Source organism: Lissotriton vulgaris, chromosome 5 (genome assembly GCF_964263255.1).
Source record: "Lissotriton vulgaris chromosome 5, aLisVul1.2, whole genome shotgun sequence".
NCBI classification, from domain to species: domain Eukaryota; kingdom Metazoa; phylum Chordata; class Amphibia; order Caudata; family Salamandridae; genus Lissotriton; species Lissotriton vulgaris.
The window spans coordinates 559,568,497-559,582,684 of record NC_141693.1 but is presented as its reverse complement, the minus strand read 5'-3'; the positions used below and the strand labels follow the sequence as shown (position 1 = coordinate 559,582,684).

The 14,188-nt window shown below is 44.4% G+C and overlaps 1 long non-coding RNA gene across 1 annotated transcript; it reads left to right on the top strand.

The window, feature by feature from the left end:
- The first annotated feature begins 2,630 nt into the window (after positions 1-2,630).
- Positions 2,631-7,645, top strand: LOC147711263 (uncharacterized). Its single transcript, XR_015295900.1, has 3 exons — positions 2,631-2,791; positions 6,711-6,761; positions 7,376-7,645. It is a non-coding gene; the product is annotated as an uncharacterized LOC147711263 (long non-coding RNA).
- Positions 7,646-14,188: the final 6,543 nt, after the last annotated feature.

Here is a 14,188-nt window from a genome sequence, read left to right as displayed (position 1 = left end):
ATTATCATCATTTTATTTTTCCTTTTCTTCACTGCTGCAACGCATTGGGGCAACTTTAAAGAAGGAGCCGCCACTGTTAGGATACCCTTTTTCTCAGCCTTCGCTTGACTGATTGCCAGAAAACATTCCTAGCAGAAGCTGAGGTAGATTCATCTTTTTTTGGAAACTTTCTAGTAGACGACCTGTGTCTTTGGATATTGGCAGCAAAATCTATTTCATGTAACTAGTGCTGGGCTTTAACTGGGAATATGTAAAGAGCTCCTTATAATCTTAGCTTGTACTACAATAAGAGGTGTAATCACGTGTCACTAAGCATCACATGTTGTGATTATGTTAGAGTTTGATGTCACTTTCATATCAGGAGGAGTAACCACTTCAGTTCTGAATACTTTAAGTTTTCCATGTCAGTGCCGAGATGCCCTTATGGATGTACATCATACTGAATATAAAGTATATACAGAAATGTACATGCAGAACAAAGTCTGGGAAAAATGTTGCGTACAAAGGTGCGCTGCTAATGACTATGACGACCAATTATTCTAATTAAAGAGATATTTTTTCAGTATTTCGCCATGTTCTTTCACTGCAAGATCGCTGACATCCACACCAGCTTCAACACCATGACCGCCCGACTACGCCAAACTGCACCTCCCCTGTGAACACCACCAGCGCCACCCACCTGACCTCCTGGTCCAACGTCAACGACGACGAGACACGCAAGGTCATGAACTCTATCCACTCAGGATCTCCGACAGACCCATGCCCACACCAGGTATTCAACGAAGCAGACACAGCCATTGCACCTCAACTACGGAAGGTCATCAACATCTCCTTCATAACAGCGACATTCTAGAAAAACTGGAAGCATGCCGAAATCAACGCCCTCCTCAAGAAGCCCAAGGCGGACCCAAGGACCTCAAGAACTTCCGGCCCATCTCCCTAAACCCGTTCCCGGTGAAGGTCATCGAGAAAATCGTCAACATGCAATTGGCCCGCCACCTCGAAGACAACAGCATCTTGGACCCATCCCAGGCAGGATTCAGATGAAACCACACCGCCGAGACAGCCCTCATCACCCCCACAGACGACATCAGGCACCCACTAGACAACAGCGAAACATCAGCCCTCATCCTCCTCGACCTGTCAGCCGCCTACGACACGGTCTGCCATCACACTCTAAAGATACGCCTCCTAGAAGCCGGAATACAAGAGAAGGCCCTTGACTGGACCACGTCCTTCCTCTCCGGCAGAACCCAGAGTGCCCGCCTCCCACCCTTCCGATCCGAAGCCACCGACATCATCTGCGGCGTCCCCCAGGGCTCATCCCTCAGCCCGACCCTGTATCCTCTCCCTCACCAAGGACCCACACACCGCCAAAACCAACCTCCATGAGGGAATGAACGCCGCCGCCGACTGGATGAGGAGCAGCCGTCTGAATCTGAACTCGGGCAAGACGGAGGTCCTCATCCTGGGACCCACCCCCTCAGCCTGGGACGACTCCTGGTGGCCGATCCTACTGGGAACAGCACCAACACCCACCAACCATACACGCAACCTAGGATTCATCCTCGACTCCTCCCTCTCCATGTCTAAGCAGGTCAACGCCTGCTCCTCCTGCTAAAAAACCCTCTGGATGCTCCGCAGGCTCTACAAGTGGGTCCCTACAAAAACAAGAAGAACAGTGACACAGGCCCTAGCGGCAGACCCAAGACCTACTCGCCTTCAGAAGACTCCTCAAGAACCGGCTCTTCGAGCAGTAGCGGCAACCCCCCTCCCCTCAGCGCATTGAGACCCTCACGGGTAAGTAGCGCACTTTACAAGTACTCTGATTGATTGATTGACTCTTTAAGACTGATCCAGCGGGTTACCAGCAACAGGTATGTAACACCACATACTCACCTAGGCCCATGAAGTCATTCACAACACACTGGTAATAACTGCTGGGGTCATGTTTTCGTAATTCTCTATATTAGTTATCTCTATTCCCTAACTAATCTTTCACTGATCGAAGAGTTCTGCCCTCTGGTCAATGGACCATTTGTTGAACTAGTTGATGGTGAAATGACACAAGATTTCAATATACTTACACATTGGAAATAATCACTTGCGTGTTAACACAATCTGGGTCTTAAACTCCGACTTGCCCCACTAGCCATGCATAACTAACCTGCCACGAGCTTACTGTTCTGACCCTTAGGGAGTCTAAAAACATCCCTTGGTGTCACTCTGCCCCCTTGTGTTCACATTGGCTCAGCAGGTTCTTAGCATGGAAATGATTTGCTTCTCTTAAACACAGAAGCAGACAGTTCCAATCAAGACTGAACTGCGTAACCGAATAATGCAAAAGATAGAACCCTTAGATGTGAATAAAATGATGTCATATAAAAAAGTCACCATGAAACCTGAGTCAGTATTTTTATGAGAGCAAACTACATGGGTGTGGGTGATTTTATTGGGTACGAATCACCCTAATGTCAGGGTGAAAGAAACACAAATTGCAAAATAAAACAAATGTCTAATAATTATATAATGTGCGGGTACATAGAAACTGCAACAAATGACAAGGCGAGCCTTAGTTATGATCAGCCACTGACCAGGGTATAAAAGCAGCACCTTTAGACAGCCAGGCTATCGATCAGACAACCAGTCTTCCTGTGTTTCTTCCTCAAGCAACAGTGCCACCCCTAGCTCGAGAGAACCATGTCGGCCAAGGGCGGAGGACACCACCAACACCATCACCAGAAGACACAATGCAATGATCCCTGCCAACAGACAAACCCCTGCCAGGACCGTAAGTAACAGCTTGCTTGCAAATTATTCTCCTAAATTGACTTAACATTGTAAGGAAAATATACAGCTTTTGATGCTTTCATACAAATACTTGCTAGAGGTTCAATACATAAAGGTATTGATAGAGACACTAGTTGGGGAGCAACAGAGTAATCAATATTCTTTGAGGGGATTAATAGACAACTCGAGTCCATATAGGTCAAGTGGATTTAGCATTTTTGTATTGCAAATAAATTACATTGCCACATACTTATGGCTGGAGAGATCGCTTGATTTAGTTAGGCCTGCACAATTTTTCGTCAAGTGCTGAATACAGGATTAGTGCAAAAGTCCCAGAGATCCAAAGTCAACATCTTAGCTGTAAGACGACAACTCCAAACTTGGGCCCAGATTTGAAAACAATTTGTGTTGGGTTTGTATTACATCTTAAAATAAACCAGACACAAATGGTGTAGTGGGATTTACAATCCAAATCAAATTGTGGTTTGTGTTGGATTTTACCCCAAGTTACGGAAAGCTGGGCAATGCACTGCCCTGTGTTGCTTTGCCTCAAGGGTGTGTTGTATTAGTCATGAATGGGTGCTAAAATGTAACCCCTTAGGTGTTTAGATAGAAATCCCTATCTAGAAAGAATTGTGGACATGGATTTGCGCCAAAATTCTGTGCCTTCTTAAGGCAACAAGGAGACATATTTTCATGTATTCTCTTTTTTTCCCACTTGCATGTTTGCTGTATCATACACCACCCATACAATGTGGGACATTTCTTAAAGCATAGTTTTTGTTTGGGAAGTTTGTCTATGTTGATGCCCTGAAGAAAAAGTGCGCTAGCGCAGGGAGAGAGCACAGAGCAGTGTGATATCTTAGTAGATAGGGAGCTGTTATGCTCTCTCGCATTCACACAAACCAGTGCAGCAGCTTTACTTGCTGCTCTGCATTACATGGCTTTTATGTAACTCTGAGTCATAATCTATTGACTGGCAAAAAATGGAAATTAAAGAACACTGATTTTTCAGTGCTGCTCAGGATTCTTTTTTGATAAAGTGTTGCTATCATCAATAGCTAATGTGTAACCCTATGGCTAAGAGGAGGAGCTGACCAATTCCTTGTCATACCACAGATTTGTATAATTGTCTTTCTTATATTTGAAACTAACAAAACTTGGTAACACAAGGAAATAATGCTCAGAGTCACATGTAATGTACTTGATATGAAAATGCCCTTTCTTCAACGTGGACTAGCAATTAATCTCACCTCGTATACTATAGCACACTGGGGAATAGTGATGCCAGGAGAATACGCCAAAAATAAAAATTGAATGTACCTTACATGGATTTTGAAGCTTTGCAGAATGCAGAACCAAGAGGCAATACTCTTTGTCTAAATAAGAGAAAACATACTTTATTTACTCCTGCCTTGGCTCCGAGTGGAGCAGAAAATACAATTCTAGGTGTTGTGTATACTGTGCAAATCCTTTCAAGGAGAAGGCCTTAATACATCATGAAGCTGACCACCCAATACACAATTTCACAACTTTACATACCAATAAAGCCAACAGATTTCTGACTTTGTAAGTCTATCTGCTGAGATGGGGCACGTATACTCAGTTTAGGCTTGGATCTCTATTTCAGAGCAGGGTCAAGACTAATTTGTATATGCTACCTGTCCGTAATGGCACAGTGAGCAAAGAAATAATGGAATCGATTGTGACCCACAGTAAATATCATTGGTTGGGCTTAATGCAAATATTTCCTCGTATACTTTATGTTGTTACAAGGGATTGCAATTCTGCAATTTGTAGGACATTTACAGGTGGGTTTTGTACATAAGGCTATTGACTGGCTAGACTAGGAGGCCATACTACACGGAGGAGGTCCAGAAATGTAACCAAATATTGCCATTTCCTTCACCCTTGCTTCACAAGCTTATTAGAGCCATGACAAACTTTAAAACGACAATCTTTTGCGACCCGCCTAACTTTAATGGACATGTCTAGGTTGATTTTTTTTAATGAAACTAAAACATTTTGTGGTAGCAACGTGTCATTTACAGACCGCATATTTTCAATTCAAATGCCCACTAAATTTGCACAGATTTACATTTTTACTGTTAAAACTATATTACCCAAATGATAGCTTGTGGAAATCTGGTTTCAGTGAATACTTATCGTTAATACATCACCAAGTATAATATATTGATTTGTTTTGATCCCATGAAAATCTTTGTTTCCATCACACTTCAGAATTACAAAAACATGCTTCATTTTAGCTTTCCAAACTGATGAATGAATATATATGCTCTGGTATTCACAGTTTATTGTGTGGAACTAAAAATGACATCCTACAGTTTTTCCTTCCACACTCACTGTACCCCAGCAAGATTGTGACATAATTCACTTTGCCTTTCTCTCTGACAGCAAAGTGAGAGGAGTTTGAAAGCACCAATCCCATATAAAAAAAAGCATTATCAGCATTTCTTCAGAAGACGTAGCTTGACATTTCACTTTTTGTCTTTGAAGCACAGCAAATTTGACAAGATAAATACAGAATTTTTTAGGTATTCTTATTTTTTTTAGTGCTTGGATCTATGCGAGTAACAAAAAATCAGCTCCCGGACCACCACCGGTGGTGACCCACAGTTTAGAACAGACTGCCTAAACAATTCATAGATTAGGGTTGACTTCCTTCTATCATGACTGACACATATAGGCATTTCTGTTTAGTCTTCCTCAGACATAACAATCCAATGTGCTAAGCTAGATTTGAAATTGCATTCCCATTGCAAAAAAGCTGGTATGTTATTGGTTGGTTTATGTAAAGCACTAACAAAAAATCAGTAAGAGTCAGGTTATTTGTTATCATGACTTACAATACACAAAATGTTGCAACATAACAAAATAACTATGCCCCTAATCTGTTCATATTTAGTAGGCAAACAGTGTTAAAGCAATATTACTAGGACATTCTCTACAGATATGTGTTAGAGGTTGATCAAATATTGTATTAGTATTACTTTTCCAAAAACTATTATTGCAACAGATTCCTTACTTATTAAAGTGTTTTCAATAAACAGGGGCTTTTGGACTATCAAAACAAAGTTGTAGTTTAAATTGCTTAGAAAACGTGCCTCAAAAGCTATAATAAACTGATGACTTCATATCTCCAATAATGAGATGTTTAAGTCCTGAGCTTTCCTTTTATGAACAGACAGTAATATAACTACCAGAGTACATTGTGTTGTTGAAGAAAAGGCCAAGACTTGAGCAAGAAGTACTTTCTGATAGGTAGTCACAGGGTAACCTTATCCACCGATCATTCACAACTGCCACTGTTACCAATGCAGTGTTTGATCTTTGTGTAATTTGCTTTAGCATAATTATGTCAAATTATGCAAATTTATGGTTTAGTGGAGGAACAAAAACAATCCTGAGAGTCATATTCCTTTATTTATGCATGCTGCAGAATGCAGCACACATAGAAAGAGGAAGTAACTAGAAAAAATAAAGACATCTTCCGTCATTACGCCTCTCCTGAGAGGGTGTATCTGTTTGTCCCATTCCCAGGTCTTCCAGTTCTGTTAAGTCTGGGAATGCACCATAAACTATGGCAGTTTCGTGGGAACACCCATGCAACGCCCATGGAATGCCTTTCGAGGTCAGAGTAAGGCAGCGCAGCGATTTGCACTCTGTTGCCCTACTCCAGATGTATGGAGCCATTCAGGGTCAGGTAAAGTGGCCTTGCGTGACTTCATAAATCTTAAAGGTTGGCATTACACGTATACGATGTTTTGTCGTGCAAACGTGACCCAAACCATCTTGTGAATAGTCCCCTGTGTGTTTAGGAATCTCTCACAACCAGTATGACTTTTAGAGAAAGTTAGATGTGCATATGCTTACTGTGGCTTCTGTTTCTCTCGTTTCAGCATGCGCACCTGTCCAGCAGTGCCAGGACAACTCACAGAAGTGTGCTACAGGTAAGTCAAAGTGAATGACTGGAGAAAGATTTGCTTTGGTGTGCTTGGGTGGGGGGGAGAAATTTCTAAATTGAAATTCTCTGCATGGATATATTTTGTGACCCTGTTCTGGGACCTGTTTTCAGTGCCCTAGCTCCCAATTTAATCCAATCATGGGAGCGAATGTGCTAATGGCCTTTACTTTCAGCCAGGCATCATACAATCTAGCTGCTTTAGCAAAGGCAACAGGTCAACCAATGGGAGACAGGTGGCAAAGTGACAGTTGCCCCAGCTTACAACTAACGAGGGAAAGCACAAATGCTTTGTGACTTTTCCTGATGACACAAAACATTACGCTCTCTCCCTCTGTGCGTGCTCACGCTTCTGACGTTCTGGGATGTAGTGGTGACGCAGGGACGTATGTTATCAATGGTGGAGCAGGTGAAGTGGTTCCACGGCACAGAGACCCGGGGGTCCATTAAACACTGATTACTCATCATCAAACAATGAGTATTATATCTCATCATGGCTGGTTCAAGCTGTTTATGAAGAACAGGAACATTACACTGCTGATATTTTTCATAATTGTGTGCAAATTTCAATATCAATCAATTTTGCTTCTTGTATTTTTTTAGTGGATCCCTGCAACCCATGCCTTCCTGATCCCTGCCAAGACCAAAGGCCAGGGCACTATATCGGAGCCAAGAAGTGTTAAAGAGCTGCCTGGCAGGGTCTCTACATCAACAACATGAGATGCCAGTACATGCTGGAGGGAAAGTTGAAATTATGGCCCATTCAACCACCACTTCTAAGATCGGGTTTCCATGTAAACAACATCTTCCTGTTAACCTCATTCATGATAGATTCTGTTACTTCAAAAAATAAAACCAGCTCTTTTGACCTAATATTGATTGTCGACTAATGATTTTTTCAACGAAAATGGAAGGGGACTTTTAGAATGGATGACCCGCACTGTAACACGTTGTTCAATATTCTAGTATTTGATGAAATAGGATGACCAGCAATTGTTTTATACCAACGATATGTTTTCTAAACATCTTAATAGGTGGTGCTGTCATATGGTTATTACGTTTCCATAGGTTGTGTTAAGTTAGCATGTGCTTGTTAAAAGTTTAAACGCCATCTTTTCTTTCTGCTTCGGTTTGCACACGACACCTAATTGTTATTACAGCTTTTAACCTAGAAGAAAGATTTGATTTACTTAGGAATAATATATTATTACACTGATATCAGTCATGCCTGGAACATTTGGAACAACTGTCTGCACACTGAGAGCTGCAAACTCTAACACAAGGTTATTGTAGGCCTGATCCTCGCACTACGTTAGTCATAACACAAATAATGTTTGTGCCAACTTTGGGCTTTACGTGAGTTCAAGATACAGTTACAGGAAATTCTAAACACACTTGATGCTGGACATGCTGAGAGCTGGTAGCTGTTGATGTGATCTCCTACTACTGAGAATTTGAGGTATGGGTTCGCCCAGCTAAAGCCCAAATGAGACCTTCTTAGATATAATATAATATGCTAATTAGGGTGCGCGAAATATAGGTGATACAGAATTCTATAGATTTTGCATCATAATATGTTATCACAGTTTGCTTACTATGGATTAGTGACTATGCTGCTGACTCTGATTTTTATAATATGCATGTTGGTATTATACAAGATACTACGTTTGAGAATGTTGCATTGAAAAAATAAACGTTTCAAACTTGCACGTGTTCTCATTGCCTCCCTGTTTCGGTTTGGAATGATAATATAACGAAAGAGTGTTCATGTGTTCCACGATACCTGAGGTATTCTAAGTTCATGTTCTGGATTGTCTAAGACATCGGGAAGTATTTACTGCCGATGAGATACTGTAGCTAGCCTGGTAAGGGGATTTCTGAAACATAGGTGAGTTGTGGGTCACCCTGACTCACCCAGGTTCTAGGTCTCTGAGCACAGTTCTGTGAGAGAACGGAAACCCTGCGATATGGCGCCCATACGTTGGTTGGCCCTATAACATGACACTCGAGTAGTATATCATTCAAACCTTAACGCCTACATTCCCGTTTCCGGAAAACGGCAGTGTCGGAAAAACCTACCTATTTTTGAAATAGGTTGTTTTCAAGCTTGAATCTATCTAAAACGGTTTCCTTGAATTACTACCCAGTTGTGCTACAAAGTATACTTTGTTTTTTCTAATTCCTGTGCTAACATGGCTCAGCCTGTGGACATCCCGCAGCATAGTCGCATTGCGGTGCGTGACCATTTGCGGATATATGATGTCCCTTTAGATGGCTTGGCTGTGGTTCTGGTGGTGAGCGCGGAACATGCTTACCCGTACGAACTGTTTTATTCGTGGGTGACATTTCCAGCAGTGGACGCTAATAGTGGTGTGTTCCACACATACACAGCTACGGTAGTACCGGCTGCGTACGCTCCGTACAGAGCACTGGAGGTTCCTATAGACGCTTGGCAGCATGGAGTTTGGTTTGGTGGCGCCCTACCGCACGCTTTAACCGCTCCGAGGTTAGGTCCTTTATCCATTCCGGGCACTGCTTGGCCTGCTTTGGGTGGTTTTACTCCTCACCCTCAACGTGCCACTTGTAACGTGGCTGATCTGCGGCGGCTTCATGAAGTCGCGGTGGGAGTAATTAGAGCGCTTGTTCATTACATTGGCCGTAATGTTCAGGAAGCGGCCCCTAGGGGCGCACAGCTTCGAGCAGAACATGCTGGTCTGAAAATCAACCCGGTCATGGTTAATTCCGTGATGGGTAAAAAGCCCTTAGAAAAGGACGATTTTCCGTTCTGGCTTGCTGAGAAATTCGGCCAGCTGGAGGCTGTGTTTCCTAATACGAGTCCGGGTGATAAGCATCGGATTCTTACACTGAGTTTACCGAAGGATCTGGCTCCTGACCTTGCTGACTGTGAAACCTGGGGAAAAACTTTTGCGGCGGTCTATTCGAGGTGCTATGGCTCCCCGTCTGTGACCAACCTAGGGGGGGTCCTTAAACGTGTTCAGGATGAACATGGACCGGAGGCGGCTGTTGAATTGGGCATGCGCCTGTGTGGCTCCTTTGAAGTGGTTTGCGGTGTGATCCTTGCGAATGTCAAGGGTGATGCAGTGAACTTTCAAGTTGCTAACACGTTAGCGTTGGTTCCCGAGCCCGATCGACCCCGACAGTTAGCAAAGATTATTGTGCATGCCTACGCAATGGTGGGCCGCAATGCAAAGGGGGTTAAGACTTTTTCTGAAAAGGAAAAGAAACAGCCCCAGAGTCAGACATCGGAAACTGGTGGTCAACAAAAGTCCAAGAAACAAAATTGGCCTAAAAAACAGAATCAGGGTAAGCAACAACAACAACAAACACAGGTTTCTACTCCTGCGTCTCCATTGCCTGCGCAGTCGGATCGAGTTTATGATTTGCGCGACCGCGCGATGATTAAATCGCCTGAGAGGTTTCAGGCTTCTGAACAACGCTCTCCTCGTTCCTTTCAGGACTCATCGGCTCCGTCAACCGGTGGTGGAGGGGGCGGCAGGGGCCGGGGTGGCCAGCAAGGACGTGGTCAGCACCGCCCGCGTTCCAGTGGAGATCAGCAGGAAGGCTCTACGCCCAAGAGACCTCAGTTTACTACGAAGAAAGTCGCTGCCCTGACCGCGCATCGTTATGCCCCAGATAGTGAGAACGCGGCTTCGGAATCTGACGTGGGCTCTGACCTTGCTGGACAGCGCTGCAGAGATTACCATAGTGAGAGAGGCCCTCTGTCCACTGTTGAAGGTGACAGCGACTGAAACTTTTGTTGTGATTGAAACTGCAGATACGCATGTTGCTCCCCCTGAAAGACTTTTTGAAATTGTCCTGTTAATTGAAGGTGACATGCAGCGAACTGTAAAAGGGGTATTTTGGGGAAATCTCTTGTCTACGTATGACATTTTGCTTTCGGAGGCTGACTGGCCCCCACCTTTTGTTCTCGCAGCTCCGCGAGGGGAGGAGGTAATCCTGCCCAGCTTCGCGCACACTGTGCCGAGGGTGGAGGCGCTGCATTTTGCAGAAGAGTGGGCTCTGGCGCTTGCACCGGCTGTGTACCACAATCAGTGTGGCTGGGATAAATTGTCACCAAGCCATGAGATTCCTTTACGGTCTCAGCCACAGCCTCAACCCCAATATCCCATACGGCGTGAAGCGAAAGCTTCTGTCGCGGCTATCCTTGAACAATTGGAATATCAAGGTGTAATTGAAACGTGTGTGTCACCGATGAATAGCCCCCTTTTTACTGTGAACAAACCGGACGGGTCATATCGTTTGGTTTTGGATTATAGGCATTTGAACTCGCATTGCCGTAACTGTGCAGTACAGAATACGCACGGCTCTGCGTTAGTGAATAGTCTTGAGCGTAAACGGTTCAAAACCACGCTTGACAATTCCAATGGTTTTTATGCACATAGATTAGATGGTCTAAGTTCCCAATGGACCAGTTTTACGTGCGGCGGAGTGCAAAAAATGTTTAAACGACTCCCAATGGGCTACAAGAACAGTCCGGGAGTTTTTTCTGCGCGCATAGTCTCTCTTTTAGAGAGCTTCGACCCAGTTGCTTGTTCGTATGTGGATGACATTTATCTCACAGACGACGATCTTTGGGAGCATCTGTGTCGAGTAAATAGCATAATTTGTAACTTTGCTGACGTAGGTTACAAGTTTAACTTTGCAAAGTCTCACATTGCAGAGTACACAGTGTTGTTTCTGGGTTACGAGCTTAACCATGAAGGGAAGGGTTTAGCACCCCATTTCCTGGAGAAATGTGCACAGTTGTGCTCTCCGACAACACTGAAAAAATTACAATCTCTTCTGGGTTTTCTGAATTTCGGGAGGACTTACATTCCGGAATATGCCCAGCGTATCAAGCCTTTGTATGCTTTGATACAACCATCTTTTTCCAAATCATGCTGGCTGCCAGAGCATTCAGCAATTCTGCAGTCTTTGCAGGCTGATTTGCTCGCTTCTGAATACTTACAGACTCGTGATAACCAGACCAACCTGGTGATAAGAATTATCCCTGGGGCGGTGGGTTTCACGTACCTGACTTTTAATGAAGGAGATACAGTACCTATTGCTTACAAGTCACACTTGTACACTTCGGCTGAATTGCGTTTTTCCACTGTGGAGAAAGTTTTAACGGCTGTGCAGATGGCAATTCTTAAGGAACGTGCCCTGTCACAGGGAAAGCGCATGTTGGTTGTTACCCCGTGCCCTGCCTTAGAGGTGGTTACGAAAGCCAGTGTACCTAATTCCAAAGCTTTGCACCCTCGGTGGATTCAATGGGCTGCATCCTTGGCATCCCAGGATGTCACGTTTATTTTTGACGCCACTTTACGGTCGCAGGAGTATTTACAGTATGAATTTGTTCATCCTGCTCCCTTAGCGATGCGGCCGTTGGAGGATTTCCATTGCATCATTTACACTGATGGTTCGGCGCAGGTTGCGCATGGCTCTAAACATGCCTACGTTTCCGCTTGCGCCATTGTGGTCGGTGCCATGGTGAACGATGAGTTCAAGTCCAGTGTCGTGCACACGCAGACGCTTGGAGACTGCACCGCACAATTGGCAGAGCTTCGTGCTCTGATGCTTGCATTGGAGTACGCAGATCCAAGTGTGACGACTTTAATCGTAAGCGATTCTTACTACTGTGTCCAGTCTTACAATGAAAACTTGTTCTTTTGGATTCAGAATGATTTTCGTGATTCCAAAGGTAGCACAATAAAACATAAAACTATCTGGGTCCGAGTGGCGGAACTTAAGGAGAAACTGCCACTCGTGTTTGTGATTCATACTCTCGGTCATCAGCGCGTGGGGGTCCACGCTGTTGGCAACTCGCTTGCTGATGAAGCAGCGAAGTCAGCAGTATCAAAATACTTGGTTGCAGCAGTCACGAGGTCCAAAAGCAAAATCGATGATGACATCTTGGCAGCTGTAGCTGCAACGGAGAAGGGAAGTAAATATCCTGCGGGATTCCCTTCTAAATACACATACCACTTAAGTCCCGATAAGGTTCCTTATGTGAAAATCCCTGAAGTTGGCGAACGTCTAGTTCCCAACTCGGATCGCAGAGCTGTTTTGATTGCAGCGGCTCATGAAGGTGTGGCGTCTGCGCATGCGGGCGTCTCGGCCAATGTAACTCAGCTACAACAGAGATTCTGGTGGCGGGGTCTGTACAAACAGACGCGTGAATATGTTCTTCAATGTGACATTTGCCAGCAGATTAAGCCTTCTACTGCTACGCGTCCACCTCAGACACAGTTGTACATCTCTAATAAACCACTTGGTTGCGTTTATTTGGATCACTGCGGTCCTTTTTCTTCTGATACTGCGTTCAAATACATCTTAGTAGCAGTTGATTCATGCACACGCTTTGTATGGGTATGGCCGCATCGAAGCGCTGATTCGCGGACTGTCATTAAGGATTTGCGTGTCTTTGTGGGAATTTTTGCCTGTGGTACTTTCCATTCGGACCAAGGACCGGCTTTTGCCTCTAAGGCATACAAGGCTGCTATGGTTTCGTTGGGAGTCCAAGTCAAGTTTTCAAGCCCCTACAGACCCGAGGGTAATAGTGTAGTAGAACGAATGAACCGCGACTTAAAGCAATCTTTGACAGCCCGAGTTATAGGCACTGGTAGAAACTGGCTAGCCCACCTCATAGGCGTGCAGCGTGCGCTTAATAATCTCCCTAGAAGGTCTCTGGGTGGGCGGACCCCATACGAAATGCTCTTTGGTATCAAGATGTATGTACCTGACCTTGATGGGCCGGACTACAAGGCCCAGGCCTGGGCCTTTGACGTAGATGAACATTGCAATGTTTTACAGAATCTACAAAAGACCAGAGACAGTCTTGCAAAGGAACATTTGCCCTCCACATCGGATGATGTGTTGCAGATCCCGGTAGTTGGCTGGCTACCCCAAGTTGGAGAACTGGTTCGAGAGAAGATCGATAACAAAAAAGAGTTTGGTCCCTCATATCGAGCACCAGTCCGAGTACTTGGAGTGAAGGGCACAAGAACAGTCATTTTACCACCACTTCCAGGTCGTAAGGAAAACAGATTTATTTCTATTGACAATGTCAAGACACACAGGGTGGCCGATTCTTCATAGCATGACACCGGCTGTATCCTGTCCTTCCATGGTGAGGCACTCTGTGCTGGCTATTACATCTGGTGCAGAACAGGAGGTGTCCCTCGAGATGCCTGCCATATCCAGACCTTTATTAAATACTATTCCTGATACTAACATTGATGAGCTAACCTACACTTATCCTGCTGATTTATCGATGCCTGATTTGCAGACCCGTTTGGCAGGCCAGTCCAGATTCTCTTTTGACTCTGTTTCGGAAACATCAAAGAAACCCACAAACATTGCAAGATATGCCACGTTGTTCAAAAAACATTT